The 16,483-nt window shown below is 35.8% G+C and overlaps 1 long non-coding RNA gene across 1 annotated transcript in view; it reads right to left on the bottom strand.

Moving 5' to 3' along the window:
- LOC150005183 (uncharacterized) overlaps positions 1-16,483 on the bottom strand; it is a 291,449-nt gene that overhangs the window by 87,642 nt on the left and 187,324 nt on the right. The window contains exon 3 of the long non-coding RNA XR_016512425.1: positions 10,278-10,329. This is a non-coding gene — a long non-coding RNA (uncharacterized LOC150005183). The remainder of the gene's footprint in view (positions 1-10,277; positions 10,330-16,483) is intronic.

The raw sequence follows: 16,483 nt of genomic DNA, 5'->3' as shown, positions 1-16,483 counted from the left end.
GAAGAAGAGGTAGAACATATATACAATAAAATACTACTCAGCCACGAGAAAAGATGAAATACTGCTATTTGTGACAACATTGATGTATCTTGAGAATATCATGCTGAGTGAAATAAGTTAGAAAAACTTAAAATCACATGATTTCACTCGGATATGGGATATAACTGAAAGCAACAAATGAACAAGCAAGACAAACGTATAAGAACTCATAGACACAGACGACAGTATGGTACTTACTAGAGGGGAGTGAGGTGGGGGCAGTAAAGGGTGAAGGAGGTCAAATATATGGTGACAGAAGAATACTTGACTTTGGGTGGTGGGCACAATGCAATATATAGATAATGTATCAGAATTATATATTTGAAACTTACACAATCTTACTAACCAATGTCAACCCCAATAAATCTAATTTAAAAAAGAGAAAAAACGATTCAACCTCTTTTTTAGCTACTATAAATAATTTCTGTACCTACTGAACTTCCAAATAAAAAAGATGCCTATATCAGTATATTGACCACCAAATGATATTTGACTCATTCTTTGCATTTGCAAATCCATAATCCTCTTAAAATAACACAGGAAGCTTGGGATATTATTAAACATCATAATTATGAAGTGGTTCAAGTAAGTTCCACAGAAGAGGATCCTTACTTTTGAATGGGATCATCCTTTATTTCATATTTCAGACTTTTTTAGGCTCATGCTTCAGTGACTGGCTGGTCTATGGGGTTCCCGAGTGAACTCTATCATTTACCAACAAGTAGCACTGGGTCTTCACAGCATAGAGCCTTCATAAGGAAGCTCTTGGCTTTCCAGAATGGGTCCTTATCTCCTCTTTTTCAAAAATATCATGCTCATTCTTTTGAGGTGATAGGCTAAACTGGCCAATTGTATGATGAAAAAGGTCTCAGTTACTAAAACTGATATATTTTTCTAGATTTTATAATTAAACTTATTTCAGTTTGCAAACTTTTGAGGCAATAGGGTCATCGGGGAAGATCAGAAAACCACAAGGGGCATTTGGCACATAAACATCATATAGACTTTCACCAGGAAAAGTCAACACAGAAACAGAAAGTTTTTGAGAGCAGAGCATCTAGAGGACAATGGTAACAAAGAGACAGCTTGTCCTCTCTGTGCCTCATCTGTGTGCTCCAAATAGTGTATGTCATGCATAGCATGATTTGTCTTGAAAATAGCATTTGAGACATCGTGTTGAAGGCACCTAAGCATCTTTGGGAAATTTTTTTTTTTTTTTAGATTTCACTTATTTATTTTTAGAGAGACGGGAAGGAAGGGAGAAAGAAGGAAAGAAACATCAACATGTGGTTGCCCCTCATGCGCCCCCAACTGGGGGCCTGGCCCGCAACCCAGTCACATGTCCTGACCAGAAATCAAACCAGTGACCCTCTGGTTCACAAGCTGATGCTCAATCCACTGAGCCACACCAGCCAGGGCTAAAATTTTGGTTTCTTAACCAAAATGTTCCACTATTTATTTTATTCTTCATCATTTGGTGCTAAGAAGTGAATTTCAGCAATGCCTCTCCTTAAACTATAATATTTAAGCCACCTACTTTGTAAAACTTTGTTCCAGCAGTCCCAGAAAACTGTGGTGACCACTCTGTCTCACTGAGTTATTATCAGTTGTTGACACAGGATCCCTAAATGGAGACCACATCACAAAATGTTCTATTTATTTGGTGACTCAACATTTATGTTTGAAATATTTGCCCCTAAAGGGTTAAAGTGGACTCAGTTGTTCCAGCAAAATGATGCCTTATCCTTCACCTAAATTTCCCTTCTGATACCTTTTTTCCAAATATTTCAGATGTTATTGAAATTGGGCAGATAAAATATTATAACAGTGTGTACATGGGGAGCCTCTGGGGACAGATCCAGGGTGTCACAGAAAAATCTCAGTGGATTTAGAATGCCCGTACCATTTTATACCCAGGCAGGTAGGCAGTGAGCCACAGGGGGATTTGAAGCAGACAGGCAGACTTCAGAAGCAAGATCACTCTGGGAAGTTTCCAGAGTCCTCCTCATGCCCTAAGAACTCTATTCAATACAAAATCATTCCTTACTTGGATGGAAAGATGCAGCAGATAAATTTGGTACAATATATGCCAGTTAATTCAACAAAATGTCAAACTGTCTGAGAAAGCCCTTAGAAAAGGTTTACTTTCTGTGTCACCAGGGAACTGAGTGATAGGAAGGAAAGCTCATGAAAATGAGATTTTCTCTAACTTCTGTCTATGGTGAATAAATCAATGGGATTTTTTCAACACCCCTCAATATCAATGAATTTATCTCATAAGCAGGCAAGTATTTACAGACTCCAAAAAAAAATCTCTCTCCTGTCTTCTTTCTGTTCCCCTCCCCATTCCAGCTCAACTGCTTTTTTTTCTTTCCTTTTTTCTACTATATTTTTTTCCATTTTTCTTGCCCTTCTTATTATTCTTTTCTTTGCATAGCTACAGGAGGAAAGATTTGTCTGACAACTGCCATCTCCTACTTCTTAGCTTCTGAAAGCCATGATGAGTATGGAAGTCTTCACTTTTTTTTTAAGAAGATTTAGTCTCCCTGCCCTGAACCTGGTTTAGGGTAATTGTGTATCTGCTTGAGGGCTGAATGAAATCTCTAGCCTTTTTCATAAAGTTTATGGCCCTGGTGCCTCTTTAAAAGTCTCATGTGGCTGATGGATAGGCTCATTTCTGATACTAACCATAAAGAATTGGCCATCCTGAAGATAAGCCGCTCCTCCCCTGAGCATTACGGGAGGTGAAGGCACACCACCATTATAGATGAGGCCTTCATTATAGATGGCATTTCTGGCCTCAATCAGATTCATCCCTCAGCAGCCAGGCGGTGCTCTGTGCTGCGGGACTGCGCCACGGACATATGAACTCAGTGCAGTCCTTTCAGTTAATGGGTATCTAAGGATTAAAACATCATCGTGGACAAAACAAAGAAAGCAACAGCTAATTCCCCATTTCCCAACTTCTGTTAATTAACTCTTGATGTCATTAACCAACAGAGAAGTTGGCAGGCTCATAGAATCTCCATCATTCAGGAATCCGAGCCTTTGTGTTTCATCTTCATGTTTCTCACGTTTTACCTCTTTGATATTTGTTCTTAGTTTTTAGGTCAATCTATGTGTTTTTCCTCCTCAAGCTACCTTGAAAATATATCTCTTCACCAGACATGTGCGGTCATCAGTGGTTTTTTCCTACTTCTCCAGCTCGTATGGTCTGGTTTGAAATGGTGCTTGAATTCTTAGAAAAAAGACAGAGATGGGAGTGAGATGGAGAGGGAGGGAGAAATTGCAGTCAAGAGAGAAAGAACAGATGAAGGGGAAGACAGGGGACACACACTCACACAGAGGGAAGAGGAGGAATTTTACGTATATTAAACTTTGATTCTTAACTGAAGTTTTGATTTCTGGGAGAAAGGAGAGTTTATTTGTCCCTAGCCAAAAACTGTAACATAGAGAGATGTTGCAGAAGAATTGATAGCACCTGAAAGCTTATCAAGTGCAGAAAGTCAGGAGAAGGAAGGAGTTAAAAACCAGAAGTAAATGGCAGAGGGAGGATAGGAGAAGTAGGTTTGTGACAGAAGGTTTATTCATCATTCAAATATTTATTGAAAACTTTTTATAGAAAAATATGGTACTGCGACTGAGGTTATCAGAGTTAAGGCATAGTCAATGCACATGAGGAACCCACATCTTAAATAATGGAAACATCAGAGCTCTACATCAAATAATTACATTAAATGTCAAAATGCAATACAAGGCATTAAGAGACATTGCAAGTATCTCTGTATTCACTTTTGTCTGGTTTTCTCACCTACATCACATCCTAAAACAGCTCTTATCAGTGTCGTCAATAACATATATGGCACTAAACCTATTGACTATGACTATCTTTCAGACTTTATTACTAGCAAACAGCATTTGACCCAGTGGACAACTGCTTCTAACTTGAAACATTCTCTTCTTGTGCCTACTACATACCACATACTCGGGTTTTCCAACAACTTCTCTAGTTGTTTCTTTTCAATCTCTTTTGCAAGCTCAGCTCCTCTTGATAATCATTAAATATTGTAATTTCTCCAAGATTCTCTCCTGTGCTTACTTCTCTTCTCCATACTCCCTTAGGCAATGTCACTCAACCTCTGCTTCAACTACCTTTAATAAACTAAGGAGATTTACTTTTTTCCAGGCAGACTTCTTTCTGTACAACCCACGTGAAATGCCTTCCTCTCCCAGATACCCATTCATGGCGAACCACACCCTTGGCTAATGCACCTACTCAATGCATACGTGTCTATCTATACCTGCCAGTTAGGACCTGTACCTTATTCAGCTGTTTCTTCAGTGTTTAACATGGTGTCTGGTATGTGGTAGGGGTTCACCATTTGCCCAGCTGGGCTTGTGGGAGGGTGGGCAGCATCCTTCTAAATATGAGGGTGCTGGTCACTGTGCCTGGCATGGTGCCTACATGACACATGACCAAAGAGGTGAGCTAAGATAGTTTATTAATAGGACTACTTTTCAGATGATAACCTCTTAATTTTGAGAGATTTCAATAAGATGGTGAAAAAGAAGTATATACAGAATTTTACATAGATGATTTCAATTTTTTTCTGTTTTTTTTTTTTTCCTATGCTATCAGAGTTTTCTATATTGTATATGTACTACTTTTATAATTGGGGAATTTTTTAAATTAAAGTTTCTTTTGAGGTCTGCTTTATATATTGATAGAGAAGGCAGAAAAGTATACACACACACGCGCGCGTGCAGAGTCAGGGTAGTGACATGAGAGAGAAGAATGTAAACTACTAACAGGAATTCTCGGAGTTGGAATTCCAGGAGTTAGAACACACTTTTCTTCAATAAACACTATTGCTAAGATTGCTTTCATTTCTAAGTGACTTTTAGGGAAGAATAGAGCAAAGAGAAATTATTTATTCAAATGGCTTGTCTCTCCTGATTTTTAAGAATGAGCAAAGAAAAGTATTTGGAGATAATAAATATGATAGTAACATATGCTCTTCTGAATTAAAACTCAGACTATAGTCTTTACTGATGAGTGCTAGACACTGACATCCTAGTCCACCAATTCAAAACATTAAAATAAATAACTCCTTATGAAAATGAAAATTGAATATTACATTGGAGAAATCGAAAGCATGTTTTTTCCTAGGCAATTTGTCTATTATCTGACAGCCTTGGAAAACAACAGGGAAATCACATCTCTCACATGAAAATGAAAAGGCAGCAGCTTGTTGAGACACCACAGTAATATGGAAACCACGGGTCATTCAGAAAAAACCTGCTTATTCTATATGCAGGCATGCTCTGATTTCTCATCCCTCATATTCTGCTGGGGAGAGGCAGAGAGGACATTTCTACACCAGTTAATGGACCATGAAGGAAAGCAATACCAAACTCCTCCTTTGTTGGTAAAAGGGAGTGACTCAAAGCAATATGAAGGGCCAAAGTGTTCAAGTCATGAGGTGTGCCTGGTAACCATGAGTTTCTCCTTCTTCAGGGTCAGAGCCAATGGCAACCAACGTCTTCCATCCATGAGGTAGCCCATTGACACTGTTCTTTACATGCTTGGTTAGGTTTTGTAAGGTGACCACATCCCAGATTGTTAGATATGGTACCAAATATTATCTATGTATTTCGATAAGTACACATTTATTTAAGGAAGTTTTGGTCTCTGCCCACTGTGATAAGGAGAGCAGCCATGAATTCTGGTCATGCTCATGTCTCTATCTTGGTCATGGTTGTTACATGATCATGAGTATAGCAATAGAAAACATCACTAGAATAGGTGGCACAGTAGGGAAATACTTCTATGATGCTTGAGTCAGTAAAAGACTATCAACACTATTTACAGCTACTGTTGTTTGTGTGCTTCAGAGATTCATTTATTTTTATTACATTAGCTTAACATCATTCTTTGGATATAAAAAGATATTCAGATTCCTTTTTAAATGGACTGTCTAGAAGAGAAGCATGAATATTAGGCCAATAACTAGTTCTGAATGCCAATATTTCAGAGTTAAAGTTTCATTAAAGCACTATTTGATGTAGAAAGAAATTATATGCAAGCCAGATGAATCTCAGATTCTTTGCAAGGGGTTTTAATGAATAAAATAATGAAAGAGACTTCACAGTAATGCAGGAGTAAACTCTAGAAAGGGGCAAAAGAAAAAAGAAGTTCTAGAATAATACTTAAAATCAAATGTACCTAACTGATTTATGCTTTCCTGTATTCTCCAACAAAATGAACCTCCCTGATCATGACACTTGATCACTACCTTTGTAGGTAATAACCTCTGTGGCTAAAGTACTTCATTTCTGAGTCCTGGGAAGGCTGACCCACATGAAAGTGGTCTGGAGTTCAATCTGTGGACCTGGGTGTGTGGTGGTTAGAAAGGTGCAGAGTTCTGTCACTGTTTAGCTGTGATCCCAGAACCTTAGTGTTCTAAAATACAATTCGGGAAAACACTTCCTTCTAGTACAAGAAAAAATAATGTATAACGGTGTTAGTTTTCTTCTCTGTGCCTTATGTTCATTTAAGAATAGCAGTGATTAAAGTTGCCTCCTTTCATGGATGCTATTTTTTTCCCCTCTTGGAACAATTAGCTGCAGGAGCCACAGACATCCCTTGGTAACACTTACAGGGACGTTTCAATGAACAGCAAACAGAAGAACCCCACCCCCCCTTTTTTTGAAAACCTACAACTATATGTAAAAACAAAAAACAAACAAACAAAAAACCCTAAAAATAATGCTGTTTTTGATCGCTGATGTCATGGACATTCGCAAGGATATTGAAGCTGTACATCAAAAAGATATTTTGGAGATAAGTCAGCATAAGAATAAAATAGAGCTCTCAAACTCTCATGAAATTGAGCGATCTCTTTTGTACCTAAGTACATATTTATGAGAATATTTCAACAGAAATAGAGAAAAAATGAAAATCCATTGCCATTATATTACTATTTTGTTGAAATGGCAATCTTATAATGAAATCTAAAATTCCAGCTCTCATATCCTAAAGTGGGTGCCTGCTTGCTTGAAGCTTGGTTATCGTTATATCACTAAAGCAATCATTGAAATTAGCTTTGGCATTTTACAAAAAGGCAAGATCGGTCTACCCTTCTCCCCCTCCTTTCTTTTATATTCCTACCTCTCTACTCTGTTTTCCCCTGACAACAGAAGTTCAAGGACACCCAACTGCAATCAGAAATGGGGAGACTGTAATTTAGCATTTGGTAATCACAGTTTTCCCTAATTGAGTCTTGTTAAATGATGGAGGAATTGTTCATTCTGGTTCAGCTGCCCTAAACCACACCTCCTGCGATGGCTTCTTAGTGATGTGAGAGAAAAAGAGTTACCAATGCCTCTCTTACCTTGAAGTTGAGTCTGAAAATGTGACTCTATGCAAGGCCCCAACCTTCCAGGGTCTATATTACCTCATTTGTCAAACAACATCTTGAACCAAATGGTCTACAGATCCCTGTAGTGCCAAGATTTTATGACTGCTGTAGTCTGCATTGTTCTTTAAACTTCAGCATGAATTTTGCCTAAGGAGGCGAACAATTTTCATTCTTCTTATTCTTATTTCAATCAGCATGCTTTCTGTGTGTGTTTTAGTTGAATAAATGTGTTTATGATGGACAAGTTCTAATGCTTTAAAAGTCATCAATCAGTTTCACTTAACTCAAATAAATGATAACTTATAAACATCAAAAGGATGAAAATAAAACAATGTAATTAGAGGGTGTGGCCTGAGGATGGCTCTGAGTCTCAGGGCTGGTCTCTTTTTGAAAAAAAAAATGCTATAGAAGATGGAAAACCATCATGCAACCTCTCATCAATTGGAGGACAATTGTAAGTGGAATTAAATAATTTCCTTACTATAGGATTTAATATGATTTAAATCATCATTAGTACAAACACTGGTGTAGATCGTGTTTGCTGGGAAAACTTGTCTAACTATGAAAGGGTGAGTTACATTTTCAGACTCAACTCCAGACTCCTGAAGTACTGATAATCTTTATTACTCCCTAAGAAGAGATCTCAGAAATTGTCCTAATTTACACAGCTCTTGTCCTGTTATCAAAAAAGCCAAAGGGAAGTTGCATGGATTCTGTGAGTTGCATGCCCTAGTCTCCTCATTTCTAGTGTTGAAAGTATGTATTTTTAAGAATCATAATTGAGATACAATTCATACAATAAATTTCACCCATTTAAAGTGCAATTCAGTGGCCATAGTATATTCACAGAGGTGTGCAACCACCAACATGACCTAATTTTAGAACATCTTTATCTACCTTTTATGCTACATGTATATGATCCAAATTATTGACAAAAATGCTTTATCTTTTGTCATAAAGACATTTTATATTTTTGTGGTGTCTTTTTTTTTCTCTTCACCACTTTTTGACTATGCCATTATTTTCCTATTAAATTGAAATGCCACTTTTATCTTATATTAAATCTCTGTATTTAGATTTCTTTCTAGACCCAATTCTGTTTCACTGATTTCTTTATTCCTAACCCAGTGCCAAAATGTTTTAATTACTTAAGCTTTATTAAAATATGCACTCCCTTATCAGATTGAACATGTTTTTCATTTTCAAAAAATGTTGCAACTACATGCATATATTGGGTTGGCCAAAAAGTTCATTTAGTTTTTCCATGAAAGAAAAGACACATTTTTCATTTTAAGCAATAACTTTATTGATCTGGGTATTTTGAGTATGTCGGTCTTCTCCCATTATTGGCTTCTAGTGGGTAGAGGCCAGGGGTGCTGCTAAACATCTTCCAATGCATAAGACAGCCCCACAGCAAAGAATTATTTGGCCACAATGTCAATGGTACCAAGAAACTTTGCAAACCACTTTTGAAACATTCAATCAGTCACAGAACCTTCTCCATATACAAATCTTTTTTTAATTTTTTTGCGTTTCAGTTGCATTTACCTTTCTTGAAATGATAAAGCATGACATGCCAAAGATGCTGCGAATTTTTTCCATCTTCAATATTAAAATGGTTGCACACAAATTCACCAATTTTGATGTATTTTTTCTTAAATGCACACTGATATGACAGCTGTCACAATACAATCTAACAAAATTGTTTTGAAGTTAAAGACAACTAAGCACTACTAGAGCCATTGTTCAGAAAAAAATGTAATGGACTTTTTGGCCAACCCACTACTTATGATCACAAATGAACAAAACAACTTGACTGGAATTTTTCCTCTAAATTCTATGCCATAGCCTAGTATAAAATGCTTTGATTTCTGGAATATAATTTAAATTAATCAATATATTGGTATTAAACTATAATAATAAATTAATGGAATTATTTCAATTTACATTTAAATTTAGATGAAAAGCTAGTTCCTAATTAAGAAAAAGCAGCAACAGCAAAAAAAAAAAAAAAGAAAAGAAAAGAAACAGAAAGAAGTTGTATTCAAATCTTAAAATATTCAACTGAATGTATAAGTATACCAACAAGGAAGAAAATAAAATTTTCAAGTCATTAAAAAATACATTAAATTACAAAGGAATTAGAGAAAGTAACAAAGTTCTTTGGAACTACTACAGGAATACTGTTTTAAAATAACCAGTTGAAATTCTCCAATAGGTTCACTTGAAGATTAAATTAAAATATGATTATAATATGTGAAATTTATAGTTGATGTATTACATTAATTTCTTATTTTTTCCTTGTATGCTTTATTAAGTATTTTTGCTATTCTTCGTACATTCTTATCTTCCCAATAAAAAGTATAATGAATAATGGAGGAAATGATGGGTAAATGAAATTTTATTTTCACTATAATTAGGTTTCCCTTCTCAAAAACTCTCCCATCTTCTTAAATCACTATGAATTATATCATAGTGTTTCCTTTATTGCAAAAGTTCCATGCCAAGCATGTTAATCTTTCCTCAGGAAATCTCAGGACCAATTTGGTATAGTCATGTCTACTCAATTTTTGCAAACAGTGTGAAAACATGACCTTTAATGGTATCTATATGATATAATTCTTTGTCCTGTTGAGATAACAAGAAATTTAGTCAATTTTTCCTTGCTCAAGTGCTTCATCTATACAAGTACAAAAATTCTGCATTTGTCCCCACAGCTGATAATAGAAACTCAAACCCAGCTCTTTTCTATCTACACCCAGGATGTTCATTATGTTTATTTTTTTGAATTTGTTTATTTTTTCTCTCTTTACTCACCAGGTATGGGTCCTTGGGCAAATCACTTCATCTCTGCAGAATTTTATTTTACCTGTAAAATGAGGAGCTGGGTTAGACAACCTTTCAAATTCCTTTTAATTCTAACATTCTGTCATTGTATGTAATACAGGCACTTGTTTTCTTTGTATTATTTAATTTTTATAACTACCAGTCACAGGGAAATATGTTTGCAGGGCTACCTACAATTTAAATTTTTCCATTTATCACTTATATTGGAATGCAGTGTTCATAGAAAACCCACTTCTCCCATTGGTTCACTATACTCTCTTTCAGAGACTAATCACAGACATTATAACATATCATCATAGTTCCATAATTCAATCTGAAAATAAATTGCTCATCAGAAATTACAGCAAACTTATTCTTGGGGACAAAGATTTTCTTCCCTGATTTCAATTTTGTTTCTTTTCTCTAAAGAGTACTTATTTGGTTCCCATTCTATTATTTCTGTGATTTATGTCCTCATTTGTACCTTGTTTACTTGCTTTTTTGTTTTAAGAGAATAAAGTTTCTATTCACTCTCCAGGAAAGGAGAGGGGCATGTTTTGGAGAGATACACAGCATTTGAGGGGTAGGGGATTTGAGTGTTTATTGGATTATAAATGGATTAAAAAAGTGGGGGTGGGGGCTGCTGTCATACGAGGCTGCAGTTTGTTCTAATGCTACCTTCCACCTGTGGCTGTAGGGAGCAGTTATTTTCATTCTGTTCTTGCTTTCCAGTAATGTCCAGTCCTGGGGGCGAGCTCAGAAGACTAAAATGGCAGTCATGTTTAACAAGGTCATAGGCCTATTAGGCAAATGGCGCTGACTTTGATCCTTTCATTCCCCTCTTTGGTTTTAAAACGAATATATTCTTAATGACCTGGCCCAGCTCTGGTTCTGGGCAGGAGGGACAAAAGTCTCTTCTTCTGTAACTACTTCTGGAGGGCTAGGGATGTAGAGCTGTCCCTGCCTGTGTGTCCAGGTATGGGTCATTAAGAAGAGGGTAGAATTGGACAGCCCCAAAAGTGAGAGCCATGCCCAGAGGCCATTTGTGGAGGGAATCTTCCACATCCTGGATGTTCTGTTGAATGAAGGATATGAGATATTTGAGACTTGCTTTTGTACAGAGCATCATCTTCAATTTTTCTTCAGAATGCTCATATCCTAGAAGTTCCTGATTCCTCTAAATTTAATTTTGTTTCTAGTTTTATTTCAAAAGCAACATTATAAATCTTAAAACATTATTAAATATATACTCAAATTTCACAGAAAATAAAAATCATAGAATACTTTTTGTATTAATTTTGTGACCTCTGAAATGACAAAAATTAAAAATCAAAAGAACCTAATAGAAGTGACACATGGAGAGAGGGGACACGTTTCCAGCTTGTGAACATAAACATTAGTATGGTTTTCCCTAGGGATAGTAACTATATTCAAAGCTTCAGGAATTAAACCAAGCAATTCCACTTTTAGGAGTATTCTCTGAGGAAATAATTTTTTAAAAAAAGAAAGAAAAGAATAGGCATCTCATTATTTATAAAAGTGAAAAACTGGAAACAACTGAAATGTACACAAATAATAGCTTGGTTAAGATGCAACAATGCAATTGTACACAGCCATTAAAATTATAATGTAAAACAACATAAAATGTCATGGGAAAATGTTCATTCTAAAAAGTAGAAAAAATGTTGTATAATAATGTGTACAGTATGATTCTATTTCTTGTAAAAATGCGTATGTATAAATATTTATACATATGTCAGAAAGTGGGGGATACTTGTCAAAATGTTAATACACGTTCCCTTTGGTGAAAAATTATAGTTGGATCTTTTTGTAATTTCCAAGCTTTCTGTATTTTCACATATTATATTATCATAAGAATTATTTATGAGGAGTAAATTATAGTTGTAAAAATAAATTAAATGTCTAGATTATGCCTACCCATATAATCAGACCTTTATGGAATCAATCATTTCAATGATTCAGTAAGTATATAGTTTTAACTGAATCTAAGTAAATAATTGCACAATCAATTGCTGATATTTTATTTGTATTAAAGAAAATTAAAATTAGGGATAATGAATAATAAAGAAAATGACACCATTTATCACCTCACACCCCCCTCATTCTTTGCCTTAGGACACAAGGTCTTTAATTTCCAAGCTTTTTTTTTTTTTTTTTACAAATTGTAATAATTGTATTCATTAACTTTTATTTGGTTTAGATTTGCCCACCCACTCATTTGCAAACTCCATAAAGGCAAGTGTCTTATCCTTCTGCTTTACTTAGCATCGATCACATTAAATAGTTTAATGGACTCTATAAAGGGAAAAATTACTTGAGATTTATAATATCTTAAAATCAAATGTCATCAGGTCGGTCAATTTGTTCCTGTACCCTACAATGACCAAAGGCTAGCAAAATATTCCCTAAACCTAACCACTTGGAGGTTACACAATCTAACCAACACAAAAACAAAGGGTATTATACCAACATCCAGTATACTTATGGAAAACAAGACAACCTATTTTGATGATTTAGGGAAAGTTAATCATCTTTACCTGCATTGCCCATTGTTCAATTTTATGCCTTTAAAAGATTACCTCTGATAAATCACCCATAATCAAAATTTTAAACTCCAAATCTAATTAACCAAATAGCACCCCAGTGTCATTTAGGTGCATGTTAATGGGCAGGAAGTTTATGCTGTAAAGACATTTTTTATAATGAGCAAAGTGGAAGTGCATAATTAAACATTGGTTTGGATAGTGTTGAAGAGGAATAGTTTAACTCAGAAAAATATGTATTTATAATGCTAATTGTTCAGAACTGTGGTCTTTGTATCACCGATAAAGATAGGCTTCCAAAGCAAATTAATAGTCTAAGAAATATTTTTTAACACAACTCTTTATAAATCATTTTTAGCAATCATTCAATTTCTCTAAGAGCCCTTCTAAAATGACTTTAATGGTCAAGCTCTACAGTAAAAATATTGTCCGTATATATTGTTCATAGTAAAAATATTCTACTTCTTTTAAAATAATTGATAGTTTATTTTTCTCCATCATTTGGACTAGTCTTCTTCCTCTTGTGAATGTGAATGAACAAAAGGTCATCATCTTCTTAAAATATAAAAGCAAGCACGAATATAATCCCAAGGTCAAGAAACTGAAACAAAAGAAGTCCTTCTCATTTTTCCTTTGAAGCTGCTCTCATCCCATAAGGTCTAAGAATGAGTAAGTCCTTTCTATGGTAAGTCTTCAAAGCAAAAAGCAAAGTGGAAAGTTACCCAATTATCTGGCAAGTTCAGTCAGTAAGGCAAGCCAACTTAGATTAATTGAAGTTTATTTTAGTACCTATTTTCTGTTATGGTTTTTCTAAGAGATTATTAAGTACTTAAAATTCAGTCTCTAGGTAAGTATTTTTGTTTTAAATTTTAAGAGGGGAAAAACAACTAGGATATCAAAACCCAATTCCCATTCTTAAATACAATTTGAAAAATTATGGAGATAATGTAAGTTCCTCAACAATGGAATGACTTAAGTCATAATCAGTATATAAGATTGCTTATTGCAAAAGATTCCTGAAATATCTATTCCCTATTGGTTTATAACTGCCAATAGGACCTAGTTTGCATGTTGAATTCCAAAAAAGAGAAGAAGTTTCCGACAGAAATATTTATAATGCTTAAATGTAGCAGTGGGACCATTAAGACTCAACACAAAGGTTAGAAGCTAACATTTCAATGATATGCCTGATAATCCATGGTGAATCATTGTACAAACTTCAGCCCTGTTCTGGTACATGGGATAAATATAGAGCACCATTATAAAATACAACTTTGTGAAGATCTAACAATGAAGGCTCATACACAAATGGTATGGTTTACTTCAGGGCTTAAGAATTAGTGCTACATTTAATCAATGGACATGGGCTTTAGTGGGATATTGGTCATTAAAGGGATTTTTTCCTCTGGTGATTTTGAGGACAGGCAGTGTTTTATTTCATTTTTAAAGATGAATAACATTATATTTTGTTGAATAGTTAAAAGAATTATTTTCTCTCAAAATGCTGATGGCAAAACTTTCAGCTAAAATAAAAGTTTCATTTTTCTTCCTTGTGATACATACAAATATTAAATCAACAGGTGTTGGTTATTACAGTGGAACCTGCTATTTTTTCTGAGACAAGAGTCCCAACTTTTAAGCAGATGGCAAGAATCTAGTGGGCTCAACATTTTTCTTGCTTTCTATATACTGGAAAGTTTTCAATGTCCAGACCATATTTATGTACGTACAGAGGTCATTGTTTTAGACATTCAATGTTGCAAACTGGTGGGCTGTAGGTCAAATTGTGCACTCGAATATATTTTTAAGCCAGTACTCTTTAAGACTGAATTTTAGTGCTTTCAGATGCACACATGTCTTTGGTTCTTCAGAGGCTCCCCTCTTCCCCGATGCCTCATGCCCAGTTATGTGGAAGCTTTCTCACAATGACGTTATCTACCGTGCCTCTCTTGGTTTGTTTTTCTAACTTAGTAGAGTGCCTAGCATGTGTCAGCCTTCTCCCCCCAGCCTGTTTCCTGCAGGAAACTGATCTCTTGGCCCCATTGAAACCTTCCTTGCCCAACAAGCTCTGAATTGAGAAGACTGCCGAGAACTGGGTATGTTTACAAGGAGGATGATAGTGAATTCTTTACTGTCACCATGGACTGGCAAGATGGAACTGACTTGCCACACTTAATGATAATCACAGAATATTTGACATGGCTGGTATGGTAGATGCTGTCAGAACACTGCCCATATCACCTCAGATTCCTTTCCCATCTTCCCACACAAATCAGCTCCCCAAGGTCTTTCACTGCCAATAGCCAAACTTGTGATTCTTCATGGGTGAATCATCAAACGTCAGAGGTATAAGCACACCAGCTCCTTTGCCCCTGGTTGCAATGACTGTGGGGGACATCCTATGCTAATTCCAGAGCTCCCCAGTATGAGAGGACCTAAGTTTCTCTCTAGGGGACTTTTTAAAACACTGTCTCCTTTTCTTTCCAGTTTCACCTTCCCAATTCTTCCTAATTACGTTCTCCCAGTCCTTATAATAAACTCATTTCCCAAAGTGGGAAGAAAGAAGTATCATGGGTGACCAACACTTCTAGAGACCGTGTAGTGTTTCCATAAAACAAAGTGACTCAAGTTGGGACTTGTGTAAATTACAATATATGGACATCTCTGTCCAAATATTGTACTTTCAATTTTTAAGGGCCCCCAGTACATAAATCAGTTGCACAAGGCTGCTTGAGGTTGACAACAGAATCATTCATCAAATTCATGCATGGTACCTGGCAACAGGTACTCCATGACAATGTCAAATTTTCAATAAAATGTAAAAGTCGCTGTTGTTATCAATGACCATAGAATATATTACAGGATCAGCGTTTTAAAAAATTTTATCAAACAAAACGATTAACTTACAAATTGAAATCCCAAACCTCAACATGGTTGTGAATTTTACAGTTCAAATTGTATTTCTGAAACTTTGACTTTTAATCTGTTACTCTTGAGAATCCCCTTCTGGCAAAAGCAGAATGAATAAATGCTAATGATGTAGAGGACCCTGGTTCAGAGATTGGTGTCACAATTTTCTAATACATGAAGTATTTAAAGACTGATGAGACAGTACATTATATCTGCATGGTAATTTAGTTCAGAAGTTCACAATTATTTTATCTTCAATATTAATTGCTTTTGTCTCTCAATAAATGACTCTGTAGGAAGTGGAATTCAATTTCATTCATTTTCAATAATCGAGATTGCTTTGAACTAGCTCAATAACTCTCAGCTGCTCCTGGCCTCGGATGTATTGCTGGTGGTAGCACATAAATAATCTCAGTTTTCTTTTCAGATTCCTAAGCAGAGCTGGCCTTTGGCAAAATGGCTAAGCAGACACAGTTTGCTCTCCGGGTTCCGAGTCCTTTTGCCACGGCCTTTGAGCATCAACAGTTGCCCTGCTTCTCCGGTTCCTCATACTGATATCACCCCTGCCCCTTTCTCCCCCAGGAGCAAGTGATAGGAGAAACTTATTCACACACATGAAATTTCTAGCCTCCTTGCTTTTGCTCATCCTGTGCACTCTGCCTGAAGCAGCTGCCTGCCTACATATCCAAGGACACCAAGAAGTGAGCTTGGGGTTCGCGTCCA

The sequence above is a fragment of the Furipterus horrens genome, unplaced genomic scaffold (genome assembly GCF_987537825.1).
Source record: "Furipterus horrens unplaced genomic scaffold, mFurHor1.1.pri manual_scaffold_7, whole genome shotgun sequence".
Classification (NCBI taxonomy): Eukaryota; Metazoa; Chordata; class Mammalia; order Chiroptera; family Furipteridae; genus Furipterus; species Furipterus horrens.
This window is presented reverse-complemented; position numbering and strand designations above follow the sequence as displayed.